At 35.1% G+C, this 16,144-nt stretch overlaps 1 long non-coding RNA gene across 1 annotated transcript in view; it reads right to left on the bottom strand.

Annotated features, from left to right (window-relative positions):
* Positions 1–16,144, bottom strand: part of LOC145280014 (uncharacterized) — a 1,242,036-nt gene that overhangs the window by 743,100 nt on the left and 482,792 nt on the right. Inside the window, exon 4 of the long non-coding RNA XR_013868525.1 lies at positions 7,811–7,865. This is a non-coding gene — a long non-coding RNA (uncharacterized LOC145280014). The remainder of the gene's footprint in view (positions 1–7,810; positions 7,866–16,144) is intronic.

Raw genomic sequence — 16,144 nt, forward strand, 5'->3', positions numbered from 1 at the left:
CCCTCGCCAAACTTTCACAAGAAACACTCGTCTAGCTGAAAACACTATGAATAATTCCCTCCCCCCACTCTTTATCTTTGCCTAAACCTAAACGTAGATTCCATGAACAAAGCTTCTTTCTTAGAACTGCACGCCTGTGGAACTGTCTTCCGTTTTCCTGCTTTCCGGCTGACTACAATATGGTTGTCTTCAAGTCTAACGTAAACAAGTTCTTGATGAGCCGTTCCACTTAAGTTAACAAATTTACCGAATTTCCATTACTAACGATTACTATATTGTCCAATTTCTACTGTACACTCTTTAACCCTTATCCTCGAGTGGCCTCGATAATGTAGTGATGCCTGTGTAAAATATATATATATATATATATATATATATATATATATATATATATATATATATACACGCACGGTAAAAAAATGTGTCTCGTGTAAACGAAAAGAAAAATCTAACGATTAAGGTTTACGTAAGCATGATATTTGTCAAAATGTAATTGTTTTATTTTTTTTTTATTTCTGAGATTGTTAATTTTTCAATCACACAATTCATAACAAACCGAAAGCGCTTCTGTATCAAGGAGTTGCTCTTTTGTTGTGTGTCTTGCTGGACCTAAAATATGTTCTGACGGTGCACGTAATAAATGTACTTTTGTGTAGCGAAGTTGCTAATTGAACTTTTTAGCCTTTTACTTCTTTGTTTTGTTGTTGAAAAAAGAAGAAAAAGATCAATTGTTTAAATGCATGTAAATATTAAATTGTTATTGTAGATTTATTTGTAAGTATTGATTTTATATGTATTTAGCAATATGTGTTTTGTTTTCTCGGAGTGGCACGCTGAAACGAAATAAAAAAAAACAAAAAAAACAGTATAAGGCAATAAATATAGTCGGTAGTTTAACTGATGATCAACGTATGATTTAAGGGTTAAGAATGATGAACTGTGGACTTTATTTAAGTAATATACTTAATATCTACAATTTCTATATGTTTCTATCTAGTGAACTATGTCCATATTACTATTTATATCTAATTATTTATACTGGAATTTCCATAGCTTATACCTTACTTCCAATATTTTAACTATATAATAATTCCTCTCTTAAATCTCAATGTTCTATAGCATGTTTTTTACTTACCCCCGCTTTTCAATAACATGTAAAGCATAGTAAAATTCTTTTCAATTATTTTGAGGAGTGTAAATTTTCAGTAGACATATAACCTTTAGTGCAACTCAACTAATCATAACTACTCATACAGGGTCACAGAAATACATGGTTTAGGATGTAGGCGCGGGGCTAACCCTCTCAGTGCTGATAGACCCGTACATCTCAGCTCATCTGTTTAGGAGAAGGAAAACTCTAAAGTTAAACCTGTGTCGCTGACCTCACACGTTTTGGCACTTAAAGAGGAGGGAGGCCTCTCCAGTTCTGGTCGACGACCTTCCTAGAGCTGGTGCCTCAAACAAATTACCAGTATTCAACCTAAACTGCTTAAGGAGTAGATAGGCTCTGCTTATCGCCTGGCTTTCATACTCCTTCTTTGCCTATTAGGCAGGCGTAGAGGTTCGATCATAGAAACTCGAGAGACTTCCACTGTTTGACTTTGTTTCCTGACTAGGGCAATGAACGCTGTTCCCCACTTCCGTCACATCCACATCCCCTAAAACTGGCAATCTGCCCGGTGCTTGAATGCCCTATATGCCAATGCAATTGGATTGGGTTGTTTTTTTGTCTTATGAGTTGAAGGTACCGGTTTGACATTTTGTCTGGCTGATGTATTCTGACTGACAGTACAGGAACCCTAACTCCTTGGTAGCCCTAGGAGCGGCTGGACCATCATCAGTTGTATAATATCGGGATGGTTGCAGTGCCATTTTGCACATTGAATGCGACCCTGCGCCTATCATTGATGGGCTTTCCCGATGCTACAATAGATGAAGAGTCAACTGATGGTCTACTTGTTGCACATTTGGTATTCTATACAATCACTTTGTCCACCACCTCTCACCTTAAAACTGAAACTTTTAAATAAAATAAAATGACAGCTCAATCAAAAATTACGATTAAACCAGGTGTAAACTCAAACAAAACCAATTCGCCTTTTCCTTTGAGGCTTGTATTCATGAATATCTGGAGGATTAGAACTAATTTAGATAATGTTGAATCAGTGTAGTAAACAATGGGCATTCAACAAATCCCCCACTCTCCAACAATCATAAAGTTGCGTGCACAGCAACTGAGAAGGTTAACATCCTTGGCAGTCTATATTAGATCTAGCAGACCACTCCCTTTCTGATTTTCCTTTGTGGACAGAAACCTCATTAGATGATCTGAAAATCATCCCTTCGCAAGTGCATGATATCATAAAAAAATATAGACACCTAAAAAGCATGTGAACCTGATGTTGCTTTCCTGACTGCTGGAAAATTGCTTTCTTTATCTGTGCCTAAACCTAAACATAGATTCCATGAACAAAGCTTTTTTATTAGAACTGCACGCCTGTGGAACTGTCTTCCGTTTTCCTGCTTTCCGGCTGACTACAATATGGTTGTCTTCAAGTCTAATGTAAATAAGTTCTTGATGAGCCGTTCCATATAAGTTATCAAATTTAACAAATTTTCATTACTAATGATTATTATATTGTCCAATTTCTACTGTACACTCTTTAACCCTTATCCTTGAGTGGCCTCTTGGCCTTGATAATGAGTTGATACCTGTGAAAAAAAAAGAAAAAGTCCAATGTGAACAAGTTCTAATTGAATCGTCCCCCTAAGTAATCCAAGTTTCAAAATTCCCACTGTTTACTATGCTAAAATCACAATGACTAATGTATACCTATTAACCCTTATCCTCGAGTGGCCTCTGGGCCTTGATAAGTGGTGACACCCTTGTAAAAAAAAAAAAAAAAAAAAAAAAGAAAGGCCACTATTCGCCCATGTATGGAGTATTGTTCCCACATTTGGGCTGGTGCATCTGCTACTAGTCTCTCACTCTTGGACACGGTCCAAAAGAGAGTTGCCAACCTAATAGGTCGCCAACTGTCAGCTAGGCTTCCGCCTGTCTCCTATCGACGAAATGTTGCCTTCCTCTGCCTGTTTTACAAGTAATTTAATTAACTACAAACCCTTTTATACCCTCGATGTAAATATCCAAAAAAACCTGACAAGCATCAATATCTCACGCCTACACAGTCGAAATCTTCAGATGCCAGAAAGTCTTCTACTCAAACAGTTTCTTCCTTAGAACTGCTAGACTTTGGAATTCTCTTCTACGTTCCTGCTTCTCTGACTGTACCTACATGCAGAAGTTCAAGTGTAATGTAAACAAACATCTTGCTGCTCAACTCCCTCCACAATATCCCTGCAATTGTGTCTCAGATAGTAGCCCCCTACATCAAAGTTGCACTGTGTTTTTTTTGGGATGAAAATGCAATAAAAAAAAGATGTATAAGAAGGGACGTGTTAGTTGGCGGCAAATTATTTTATGATTTGTTTAGGATTTTTCTGATCTCAAGTCAAGTCAACGTGAAGCAAAATATTGGGAGCTTTATACATGAAAATCCATAATTTTTCTGTCGAAGCTATGAGCTAGAAAAGGCTGGTTGTTGTTTCAACTTAGGGACATGTAGAGACATGTCCTTTTCCCACATAGCGAATAAGCAGATGGCTAATTGCAATGATCAACTTTGGAGGGACGTAGAATATACTCCTCCAACAGCGTACAAGGCAGATGGTTATCATGGTAAAACGAGCCATTATGTTGCAAATCATTCGAGGGAGAATAGACATAAGGAGAATAAACTATAAAGGACATCAATACGTTAAAAGTTAATATTTGAAATATGGTCCCCCTCCAAAAAAATTATAGCATAACATGGTACTATATTAAGTCTTTCTCATGAGAATGTTAGTGGTATGATCCTAGTTCTGTATTCTGGAACGCTCCAGTGGGGATGTTAGGAAAAAAATGGCACATTCAGCTCCAAACGACAGCTAAGGTTTTAGAAAGCACTGTTCAGGTCCGGCACAGTGGGAGTAAGGGTTATAGTTAGGAGGGTATGACATTTCCAGGATCTTTGCCCGAGTTTCTAGAATTCCAGAACTTTGGAAGTTCGAATGAATTATTCTATATAGGGTAGCATATGTAATTAAGGGAGGGGGCTTGATCACTGGAGATATTGTAGGTAGGGATTTTCTGTTTTAATCCCCAAACGTAGTGAGTATAAATGAATTGATAGTGATTGATGAGATCCATGACTAGGATACAAGGGACCTAGTTGTTAGTAGATCCAATGGGAAAGAGAGGGTCAGAAGAACCATCGAACGAGATGAATTTTTATGCAGAAAGTAATACACGACGTTTACTGAGAGTCTTTATGCATAGTTATAGTTTATGAGAATTTACTCAGGATTGAGAAAGAAACTAATGTTATGGAGTTTGTAATTTATTTGTTAAAAAACTTTCTAACTTAACGAAATGAGTGACGTGCACGGACAGACATCAAAGTAATATTCACCTAGATTACAGATTTCCTACATTATTGGCAATGGTTCGTTTATATGGCTTTTACTGAAAGACTGACTTGAAAACCTTAGTTTTCTCTTACCCAAAATCTTGACGCCACTCATCATCGTTCGACTCTTGTTTTATCCACAGCGTTTGGTCTTCATTTCCTGCCTCGAATTATGTCATTAAGTCTTTGGGAACGATTCTGATTGCAGATTTAGATTATCATAATATGCACTAAATGTGACCAATGTCTAAATTTGCACTAGCTAACTTACTCACGACTGCGTGGGGTTCGTAATATGTAACAATAGAACGTGATGTCCATGACGACAACGGCGACACGAGTGTATAATATTTTCTACACACATCAATAAGTGACAATACATCGCAAGCAAATAAAAGCGCTAATCTAAAGAATAAAGTTAAAAGTAAATGAAATTAGTCTCTCTTAATGGTTACACTTTAAATAGTGTAAGTCAATTTTGTATGTACCTATTTACATATACGTGGCGAATTAGCACAATTTAAATCAAAGTAGTTTGTCACACTCTCAGTGGCCTAAATCGATCGCAGACAGACATCTCGTTTATCTATTTATTTATGTCGACGTTTTTGTCTACTTGATTTAAAATCAATTGAGGTCGGAAAGCGTCACAAGTACTGACTGTCCTGAAATAATTACTCCAAAATAAAATGCACCGGAAATTATTTTCTGTATATTCATTTTGAGGCACATTTCTTCCTACTATTAAAAGTTTAAGTAGATGTTGAGTGTTCGAATAATGAACTGAGAGTTTTATTAGAATTACAGTTAAGTATTAAAAGCTATGGTTGTGAGATACCAAAGTTGTTGATAACAAAGAGAGGGACACAATCATAGCTTTGCAAACATTAGTAGAAAATTGCCGTTATTTGTGGATACATCATAAACTGAAAACAACAAAAAAAAAATGGGGAAAAATAAATTCAAAGCACTATCATATCTGGTTTCATGTCTGCTTTATGTGACGTCTTATGTTGAACAGCTTTTAGGAATTGACTTCCAAAGTAACCTATCTCTGGCCAGGTCTTTATTTACCTCTAGATTATGCTATATATGCTTGAGCTGCGAGTGCCATCTGCTCGAAATTGTATTTAAATTATAAACGCCAAAACTTAAACGTTGTAATAAACCACATATTTGCACAATAAAAATACTTTTTGTGATTTATTTTAAGTTAAAGATCGCTGTCTCTCACCCTTTATATATTTCTTCCATTAAACAGATAAATTGTGCTTGCATATAATTTCTTTAACCCGTTCTAAATGACTAATTAATTTTCAAGTTTTAATCTGGATCCGGCAGAAGTATTTGCCTAGTATTTTCAGCTTATTCCGAAGCCATCCATTAAAAAATTTATTTTGATAAAAGTGAAAACATCTGAAATGCTTTTAATACAATATAAATGCTGGAGTCCCTCAGGGGTCAATCCTGGGCCCAACTCTCTTCCTGATCTACATCAATGATCTCCCTAAACACATACTTAAATCATTCGTTGACATCTATGCTGATGACACGACCATCTACGGCAATACATCAAAGGCTGTAAATGACAAAGTTCTCTGATTCTCTCTCCTCTGATCTCGAGCGCGTGGTTCAGTGGGGGAAGATGTGGCTGGTTACCTTTAATGCATCCAAAACCAAACTCCTATCCTTACATCATCAACGCTCTGATCCCCATCTGGCATCAATTGTGATGGATGGCTATCGTCTGGGTGAGGCCCCGTGTTTTGACAAGCTTCTGGGTTTGACCTTTACTTCTGATCTGAAATGGAACATGTACTTCAAGTCTGTTGCCAAGGTCGCTGGAAAGATTGTGGGATCCTTCTACTACTCCAGAAGATATCTCACTACTGATGCAATTCTCTATCTATATAAAAGTCAAGTACGTCCAAGGATGGAATACTGTTGCCATATCTGGACAGGAGCTGCTAAAAACAGCCTATCCTGCCTTGACAGAGTACAAAATAGACTTTGTGGCTTAGTGGGGGATGCCCTTTTCTCTACCCTGCAACCTCTCTCCCACAGAAGAGACGTTGTGAGCCTATCCTTGTTTTATCGTTATTTCCATGGCAGGTGCTCGTCTGAACTCCAATCTCTGGTCCCCCCTCGCCAATCTTTCACGAAAAACTCTGGCCTCTATCAAGTGGTTAACTGCGAAGGGATAGGAATGCTGAGTCTCTTAACTGTATTTGCAGCAATTACTGCCTTCCATAGTTGTTGTCGTCTCACCACGTTTTGGCCAACTAATCATCTGGCCGGCTTTGGGTAGGATTGAAACCGCTATCTTCAGACAATGCTCAACTGGAACACCAATTATGAAGATGAGGATAACAGTCCACAAATAAATAAATATACAGATTTTTTATCTCAAAGGATTCCAATCATAAAATAATAATAAAAATATATCTGTTCTTTATTTGATATTCACTTGTAAAAATGGCTCCGGAAAGGAATCGAAAGTTCTAGGGTACACAATAACTATGGCAAATACATCCACCTGTTTCAGCATTTAACTCGAAAACTAATCATTAGGTACACAAGAAGGTAAATGGAATTACTGGATTGTTGAGAGAGGAAAAAATTACAAATTCATAATTTTAAAACACTGAAGATAGATAAGAACTCAGATGTGGAGAAAGTATGCCTAGATAGTAAAGCTATTGACGTTTTTAAGAAATTTTGTTACCTTAGTGATGCAATTAGAGCACTATGTGGTGTAGCTGCTAGTGTGATTGCAAGAATTAAGAGTGATGGAGTTCAGAGAACTTCTGTGTATGCATTATGATGATATATAGAAGTGAAACTTGGCAAGGGAAGGTTGAAGACATGCGTTGCATGAAGAAGAATGATATGAGAATGATCTGATGAATATATAATGTGAGTCTTAAAAACAGGCTTAGTTCAGATCATCTCAGAGGAAAATGAAACATGGACACTATAGGAAGATGTCTGTAGAACAGGAGACTTCGATGGTTTGGCAATGTTGAGAGAATGGATGAGAGTTCTTTGGTCTATGGAGATGTAGAACAGTTGAGGTAGGAGATTCACTTTACCGAGGACCGCCAATGTAAACATATAAGCAAGCTACAAGAATGATTTTGTGAAAAAGACCGGACCAGAGAAAGGTTAGTTTGGAAGTCAGTTTCTAAAAGTCAATCAACACATGGAAAATGAATGTTAAACGGAATATAATGATGAAAATGAGTATTGCACTACAGCCAAAGAGATATTCAAATAGAACTTTTATTTGAAAATTTTACCTGAATGTAAAATCAAAGGCATGCCATTTTATCAAATTATGATGACGTAACTTACCTGAAAGTAAAAAGAAGAAAAGAAAATTATATTGAAATAAACAAAGTAATAATTTGAAATTATGTTTCTGAAATTTGAGATGATGATTCCATCAGTTATGACCGAGTAGAGGTCTTAAGTGATTGGCAATTATATTCTGAGTATCGCCTGCACTGAAGATTGAACCTTCAACCTCTAGAATAATGTAACTTTTACAAGTGAATTTTGTTACACCATGGGTTCTTGTCGAAATAACACTCAAGATAAGAACAGTAGTCGAAACAATCAAAGTAATACAAATTTGTATTATTTTGATTATTTAGAGCCCATGGTGTAACAAAATCCACTTGTCAAAGTTACACTGTTTTGGAGGTTGAAGGTTCAATCATCAGTGCAGACGATACTCAGAATACAATTACGAAGTACTGAAAACTTCCTCTCTGTCATGGTTAACGGAATGAAAGCATGCTACCCCTATGGATTAAATAAAGTGTTCTGTTTAGAATTCTGTGCTGATTCCCGATCCCGAGTTCGACAGAAAAATTCCCAAGTTCAACAAGATACGCCCGAAGAAGCTCGAAGATTACATCGGTCGAAACGTTGTGAAAATAACACTCAAGATGAGAACAGTATTGCAAATAATGCTAATAATTTGTAAATTTATGAACACTAAGTTGAATGATTTCCAATTTTTTAATATCATCTTAATTTTTTTCTACTACAGTCATCGTCCTGAATGTATGAAGTGACATTTTGATGTGTAATAAATAACAATCTGACTACTTGTCTGCAATAAAAAAGTTAATTTCTTTTGACAAATATTTTTCAAACAAATAAACACTAGTTGATGTACCTGCTCATCTCCAACACAACTAACCAACGCAGTAGTATTTTATGGATTTCAGAAGTAAAAGATTAACATGATAAATATTCAACGTTTTTTATAATCAATCATTCATCTAAAATTTGTTTTCGGCTTTATAGAAAAAAAAAAATCAAGATGGCGACGGATCACAATGTAGAGATCCGTTACCAGATAAAATAATTGACACGATTCAGTATAGGCCTCAGTGTTGCTAACAGTCAAATAAAGACAAGATCTCATTTCAATAAAAATCTTCAGATTTGGTAAAGTCATAAATTCAGTAAATAAATTTCTGACGTCTTTTCTCCTTCTTTGATTTTGCAAGGCTTAAATAAGTGCTGACTTATCGGATCAATACAAGCAATTCATACCTCACATACAAATCATGGTTGAATGTAAAGAAAATTGTAGCAATTGCGAAAATGACTTACTTCAGAAACGCCTACGTGTCTCCACGTTTTGTAAATTATAGTTACTTAATAGAAAAAACAAAATGGCGATGCACAGCTGATTTTATTCTCAACGGTCATGCAAAAGTACGATGGATTCTAGCAACTGTTATGCAAAATAGATAATCCTGGGCTGCATAAAATGAAGCCGTTTAAAGAAGGAGTTTGAAGAAGAAGAGCCGTACATGCGTACCGCGTTGAGGCTTATTATTTACTTGATTTATTCACACAGAAGGCTAAAAGAGACGTAGAAGAAAACTAAAGTTGTTTACTGCTGAATAAAATTACATAAGAGTTTTTAACGAATAAAATTATATTTATTGTTAGTTTTTTAGTATAAAAGTATTTTGTAAAAAGTCGCCTTTGTGTGTGTATAAATCTCTTCTCAAATACGTTATACATTACATAAATATCTATATTCTGTCATTGCATATCAAATATCAGTTTTTGTCATCAGAGTCATCTCAGTAACTTTGAGTTTTCTTTGATCTAGCCATTGATTCAGGGTGTGCTAGGTAAGTATGGGCGACAGACCCCTTTGTGTGCACTGTGAAGAAAATGAAAATGAAACAACTAAGCATGTCTTCCTCAATTATAGCCAGTTTGTTAGTTTTGATAACATGTCAATAGAGTGACCGCCTGCATCATGTCTGAGCAGATGGTACGCCTAGATGTAGCATATGTAGTTCAAAATGTGTCCTTTTTGTAGTCTTTTCAAAAACGAATCTTGTTTCTCATAATCCTGACCGTAGCTAGATAAGTACTGTAGAACTCGTGCTTGCAGATATAGGAAAGAATCATTTTTTCATTACGATCTGATGTTGCACTTTAAGCACCAGTTTAAAGTTAAAATCAGATGTAACAAGAAGAGACTACACGTTGCACTATTTAAAAAGAGGTGGATACACACTGCTAACTTATGTGTATTTGAACGAAACAAGTTGGAGTATGTGTTATCCATCTAGACATGGTGCTCACTGACTTATAGTTTAATTAGAACCGATCCCAATTAGCGAAGTTGCTTAGCTAGTTGGATGAGTGAGTTATGTCTCCTCCATTTTTTTTACTTTGTATTAGACATTCTCTGAGACAGACACTCTTCAGATTTATTTTGTCCCTAGCAAAAATGATACTTATCTTGGAGGACAAGATCCAAGCCTACAGACCGTATTCTGTTTTCATTCCCACTTAGGAATTGACTTGCTTGTTTTCGGCTTGTATACAATCCGACAAAACAATGAGCAACTCATAATTAGATTCGAGAAGGTCTTACTAACCATCACACTTAGTATTTTATTTGGTTATTTTCTTTCCCTTTATATTTTTTTTGGTGTTTTTATGTATCCCACTGCTCATGGTCAATGAAATTGTACGCATATTTTTTTGTAAATATAGTAAAATGTAAAAATCATTTGCAACATTTTGCTGACTGAAACTTATTCATGGGTATCGCTCCGGACAAGGCATGACGCCACATGATATAAAGAGCCAGTATATATATATATATGTATATATATATATATATATATATATATATATATATATATATATATATATATGTGTGTGTGTGTGTGTGTTGGAACGATTAATTGGAATCGAAAAAATTTGAACTTTTGGGAGTATTGGAATCAGTATAGGAAGGAAATAAACAATTATTTGAATTAAATAATTGAAGATATTAATTCAATATAAATTAAATAATTATTTCAATACAGTGAAAGATTATACTAAAAAATCGAAAATCATTAAACTTTTGTTTACAAATTAAAAATATATGCAATAAATAACTAAAAAAAATGAACAAGCAATTATCTGATAAAATATATGGTGTTCAACAGATAGGAAATTTTTTGGACAGAAACTCTGCTTATGAAAATTTCCACTTAGTTTTTAGCTGTACATTAATTAAGCAATAATTGCTATTTATTTATTTATCATTTATTCCTGATTTTTTTTTATTTTGAAAATGGTCAAACATAAATGTTATTATGTTTAGTGTTGATATTCTTTAAGTTTAATCCACAAAGTTGAAATAAAAACAAGCGATTTGCAACCCTAATCTGAAATGCTTGTAACGTTATTAAAGTATTAAAACAAAGCCGATTAAGAAATCAAAGCAAACACGTTTGGTAGAATAAACAAAAGGTTTATTAGCAAAGAATATGAAACGATGCGATATCTCTCTTAATATCGATTTAATTGAAACCGATTTAAGTTGTTGTTTTTTTTTTTCGCCGCCCTCTTTACAGACAGAGCATGGCACCTAGATTTGGAAATTCATTGTGATTTCAGTATTTTTTTTTTCTTTTTCGCCATTAGCAACTCATTTTCTTCGTATACTGATATGTACGGGAATAAAGTGGCAAGGTTTACCAATTTGCATATTACTTTTTGCAAAATGTAATCCGTATTGTTTTTATATATTTTTTAATTTCATTGCTTATTAAAACTCTATTTGGTTGCTAATACATTACTCGGCCACTGACGCAACTTATTTAAATTATAGAATTTACCAGCTAATCAATTAAAAAATGCACATGATTTGCCATGCATTTTTCTTTTACTAAGGTGTCATAACTCGGGCGAAAGTAATGAAAAACGTGACTTACACAAGCGACGGCGCCTCTGCCGATCCTGGTGACAGAATCAAGAAAGAGAAGAGAAAAGTAAAAACTTTTGTCGATAGACGGTTTATAAAGATACATATGGAATTAATTTGCATATGAGGACAATCACTGATGCGAAAAGGAATGAAGGAAAAAGCACAGAGCAGTCTTCTTTTTTAGACAGTTGAGAGAGAGAGAGAGAGAGAGAGAGAGGGAGAGAGAGATAGATAGAGAGAGAGAGAGAGAGAGAGAGCAGGAAGTGAATATACAATTGAAGGTGGGAGTTGGCAAGAAGGAGTTTGGACGAATTATTATTATTATTATTATTATTATTATTATTATTATTATTTATTTATTTATTTATTTATTTATTTATAACTCTTAGTTTCATTAAGTTCATTATCAAAACGCAAAAGCAACTAAAGGTTAAACGTTAAATGCGTGCCAAGTGGACGGTGATACAACATTGATGATTGGTAATGATTAAAGCTAGGACAACAGCATATTCTTTTAATTTTTTTGACTCTCCTTGATATCTTATATGCTTTTATATAGAGTGATGTGGTTCTCGGTGGATTAACTGTGTCGGATATATACTTGAGAGCCAAAAAAATTAAAAGGATATGCGGTTGTCATAGCCCTAGTAATGATGGCAGTGATTAATTAAGAAGGCGGTTCAACAAGAATTTATTTACATTGAACTTGAAGATGTTGTAGTTAGCAGCTCTGTGATATTGTGTTTATGCAAGTCACTCGTAATTAATTATAAAATTGTAACTTTTATTTCAAGAAAATCGATAATACAAATTATTTTGTTGGTTTTCTTTAAGATTTATTCATGAAATCATTAATAAAATGTATCAAAATAAAAACAAGTCATTAGCAATCCTAAATGTTTGTAACGTTATAAAAGTATTGAACTAAATAAACGGTGTAAATAATAGCAAGCAAGACTGTAAGTGTTGTAGCTTATAACAATCCAAACACACAACAATGGTATAATTAACAAAAAGTGCATTAATAAAAGTAGGTTCAGAAGTACATGTTATAAGGGCATGAGGGTTCAAAACTGCAACAAATTGCTACCCAATCACCTAAATGTAACTATGTTTATAGTCTTTGGGAAAGTTCATTGTTTCTGAAATAGATCAGCTTATACGATCACAATAATAACAGAGTGTCGCATACACACACGTAAACCTATCGAACCTTCAAATGAAAAGCAAAGTAGTTTTATGTTTCAGAAATTTCTAAATGAGTGTTGGCGCCTTGCAAGCCGGTAATAATCAAGACAAGTTTGTAGAGGTTATATATCTAATGAATAGTTACACTCGCTCCTAGACAAGGTTCAAAAGAGAGTCACCAATCTGATAGGCCCTGAACTGGCATCTAAGCTTCAGCCTCTGTCCCATCGACGAAACATTGCATCCCTCTGCCTGTTCTACAAGTATTTTAATGGTGAATGCTCTGACGAACTGCAGACACTTGTGCCCCCACCACGTAGACACCCTCGACAAACCAGACAGGCAGCTAAATCCCACTCCACACAGTAGAGATCCCTAGATGTAAAAGATCTTTCTACTCTAGTAGTTTCTTCCCCAGAACCGCTAGACTTTGGAATTCCATTCCAGGTCCCTGCTTCCCTAACTGTACTGACATGCAGAAGTTCAAGTGTAACGTGAACCGATATCTTGCTGCCCAAATCCCTACATAGTGCCCCAGTAGTTGCTGCCCCTGATAGTAGCCCCCTACACCAAAGTGGCAATGTGCCTTGTTTGGGGTGAAAATGTGATTAAAAAAAAAAAAAAAGACAAACACAGTAATATAATAAACGAAAAAATGTATTTAAAAAGTATGTTACAAAAGTACGCGTCATGGTTCTGGGTTCATAACTGCTATTACCTGCCGCCAACAACGTTTTTAATGTAACTGTATTTGTTGCCTTAATAAATCCATTAATTCCTGAAATAGGTATATCAGCTTACCCTATAGCATTAAGTTTAACTTGTAGCTTATGACGCTGATTTTCTCTCACTTTTTATTTGGTTATGAAGCTATTTCAGTTTAAAAGTTCTACCAGATTTGCTTGTATTTTCGTTCTATTAAAGGGACATGAAGTGACGTTGTACATCATGGAAAATGACAAGGACATGAATGCGGACTCAATCATTGAGAACAGATTGGAGAGGAACACGCATGGCTTGACATAGATGCCATATTTTGTTGATGGATTGGACACAGGGTTTGGATTTAGAACAAAATCGACCCGTCTCACTGCTTACTCTACCGTTTCAAAAGTAAGAATTAATTTGACATTTGTGCAGATAGAAGAAAAAAAAGAGTCAACTACAAGAATATCCGAAATTACCAGATATATTCGTTTTAAGTGTTAGTAGTATAACAAGTAGTGGATGCACTATGTTCAGGGAACTTGTGTCATTACTAACCAGCATAGTGTTACCACTGTCAAATAAATGAAAAGTCTAGAAAATATTTGCACGAAGTATGAAAATGTATGGAAATGAAAACTGAGGATTGATGATATGTGTTCTATGAAGAAAAATGATATGAGAATAATACGATGTAATGTGAGTATTAAAGACAGGATTAGATCTGAAGACTTCAGAGGAAGATTACATGTGGAAAGTTTAAGGAGATGTGTGTAGAACAGAACAAACTTTATCGGTTTTATCTCATTGACACAAGCGATGAGTTAGTAGATGTAGAACAGTTGAGGTAGCAGACCCAGTTTATAAGGAAGGCCAAGGAAAACATGACAGAAGTGATAAGAATGAATTAAAAAAAGGGGAATAAATACAGATTTGACCAAAGATAGGTTAGTTTGGAAGTCAATTTCTATGGATCTGGTAACCGAATGTTCAATTATTGGGTCTATTCTTCTTTGCCCGCCTTTGAAGCATGTGGTCGTATGTTTCCTTCTTTTTATTTTACGCACTCTATTCTGCATTCTTATTGTATTCTGCAAGATCTTTCAAGCTGCACCAATTGGGTAGTAAAAGGGTAGATAAAATGTACAGGTGGATCAATAGGCTTTAAAGACACTAACCCCACAGAATAAGCAAAACAAAAGGGACACCTTCGCATAGACACTGGTTGACTTTCATGGCTTCTGTAAACATGCAGTGTACTTTCTTCTTCTTTGTGTGTTTCTTTGAAGCATATTTTCATAAAGTTTTTACACTGTTGTTTATGCATTCCCTTGAATAATTGTTGTATTCTGCAAGATCTTTCAAGCTGCACTGGTTGAGCAGTAGAGGGCAAACAACAGATTCGGATTATTCAATGGCAACTCCAGTCATTTGGCAGAAAATTTTTATGCTCCAAATTATTTATACTTTCGAATATTTATTCATAATACTTGATTTGAGTGCTTTGTAGTGAACAATTGTTTTGTTTGTGTGTGTGTGTGTGTGTGTGTGTGTGTTTCTTCTACACATTCGCAGATGATTAAGTTAGTTTTGTAGCACTTATCTGGTCATAGCAACTTTTGATCGCCCTATTCCTGTTCTCGGGCGATTGAGTGTGTTCTACTGGACTCAAAATGCTTCCGAATTAGGAGAGAGGGCATTAGAAGTGGTGATTCCCATATGAATAGGAGGGAAACTATTTTATAGCCTTTGATTCACAGTTGTCGTCTGGTCTCTACTTGAAATGACTTTGGGTGTTCGATATGGCTGAGGAAACTTTTGACTTCAAGCTAGAAGCGTTCACGTTACGATCCCTGTCAAATTCTACCAAACCCTTTCAATCACCACCACCTAAAACGAGTGATATCCATAAGCTCAATAATGTCAGTAGATTATAAGTCCAAAGTACGAAGAAAAGCTCCAAAACCAATATTTAGCACTAGATCTTTAAACATTGAAGGACTATTCAAAACCCAAAGAAGAATTTGGTCTCTAAACTTGCGTTTCATTTTTTTTTTTCACTCAAGTTTAACACTTTTCCTCTCGTGAGATTTTTCCAATTTAAACACGGAAATTGTTTTAGCTTCTTTGGATTAGTTATATTACATTTTTTCCTTCTTTGTTTTTCCCCACATTACCCGAACTCCTATTCAGTTTTGTTGTTTTGTTTTGTGATATATCAACTCTTTTCGGATTATTTAATGGCAATTCCAGTCATTTGGCAGAAAATTTTTATGCTCCAAATTATTTATACTTTCGAATATTTATTCATAATATTTGATTTGAGTGCTTTGTAGAGAACAATTGTTTTTCTGTGTGTGTGTGTGTGTGTGTGTGTGTGTTTTGCTTTGCAGAACATAATTGAAAAATGGAAAAGCAAAAAAAGTAACATAAATATTTGGTGCATTTCAGCCCAGGAAACCGGTATCTTCAGATAGCCTGATCTTGTAGC

Source organism: Euprymna scolopes, chromosome 1 (genome assembly GCF_053919585.1).
Source record: "Euprymna scolopes isolate OS-2025 chromosome 1, ASM5391958v1, whole genome shotgun sequence".
NCBI lineage: Eukaryota > Metazoa > Mollusca > Cephalopoda > Sepiida > Sepiolidae > Euprymna > Euprymna scolopes.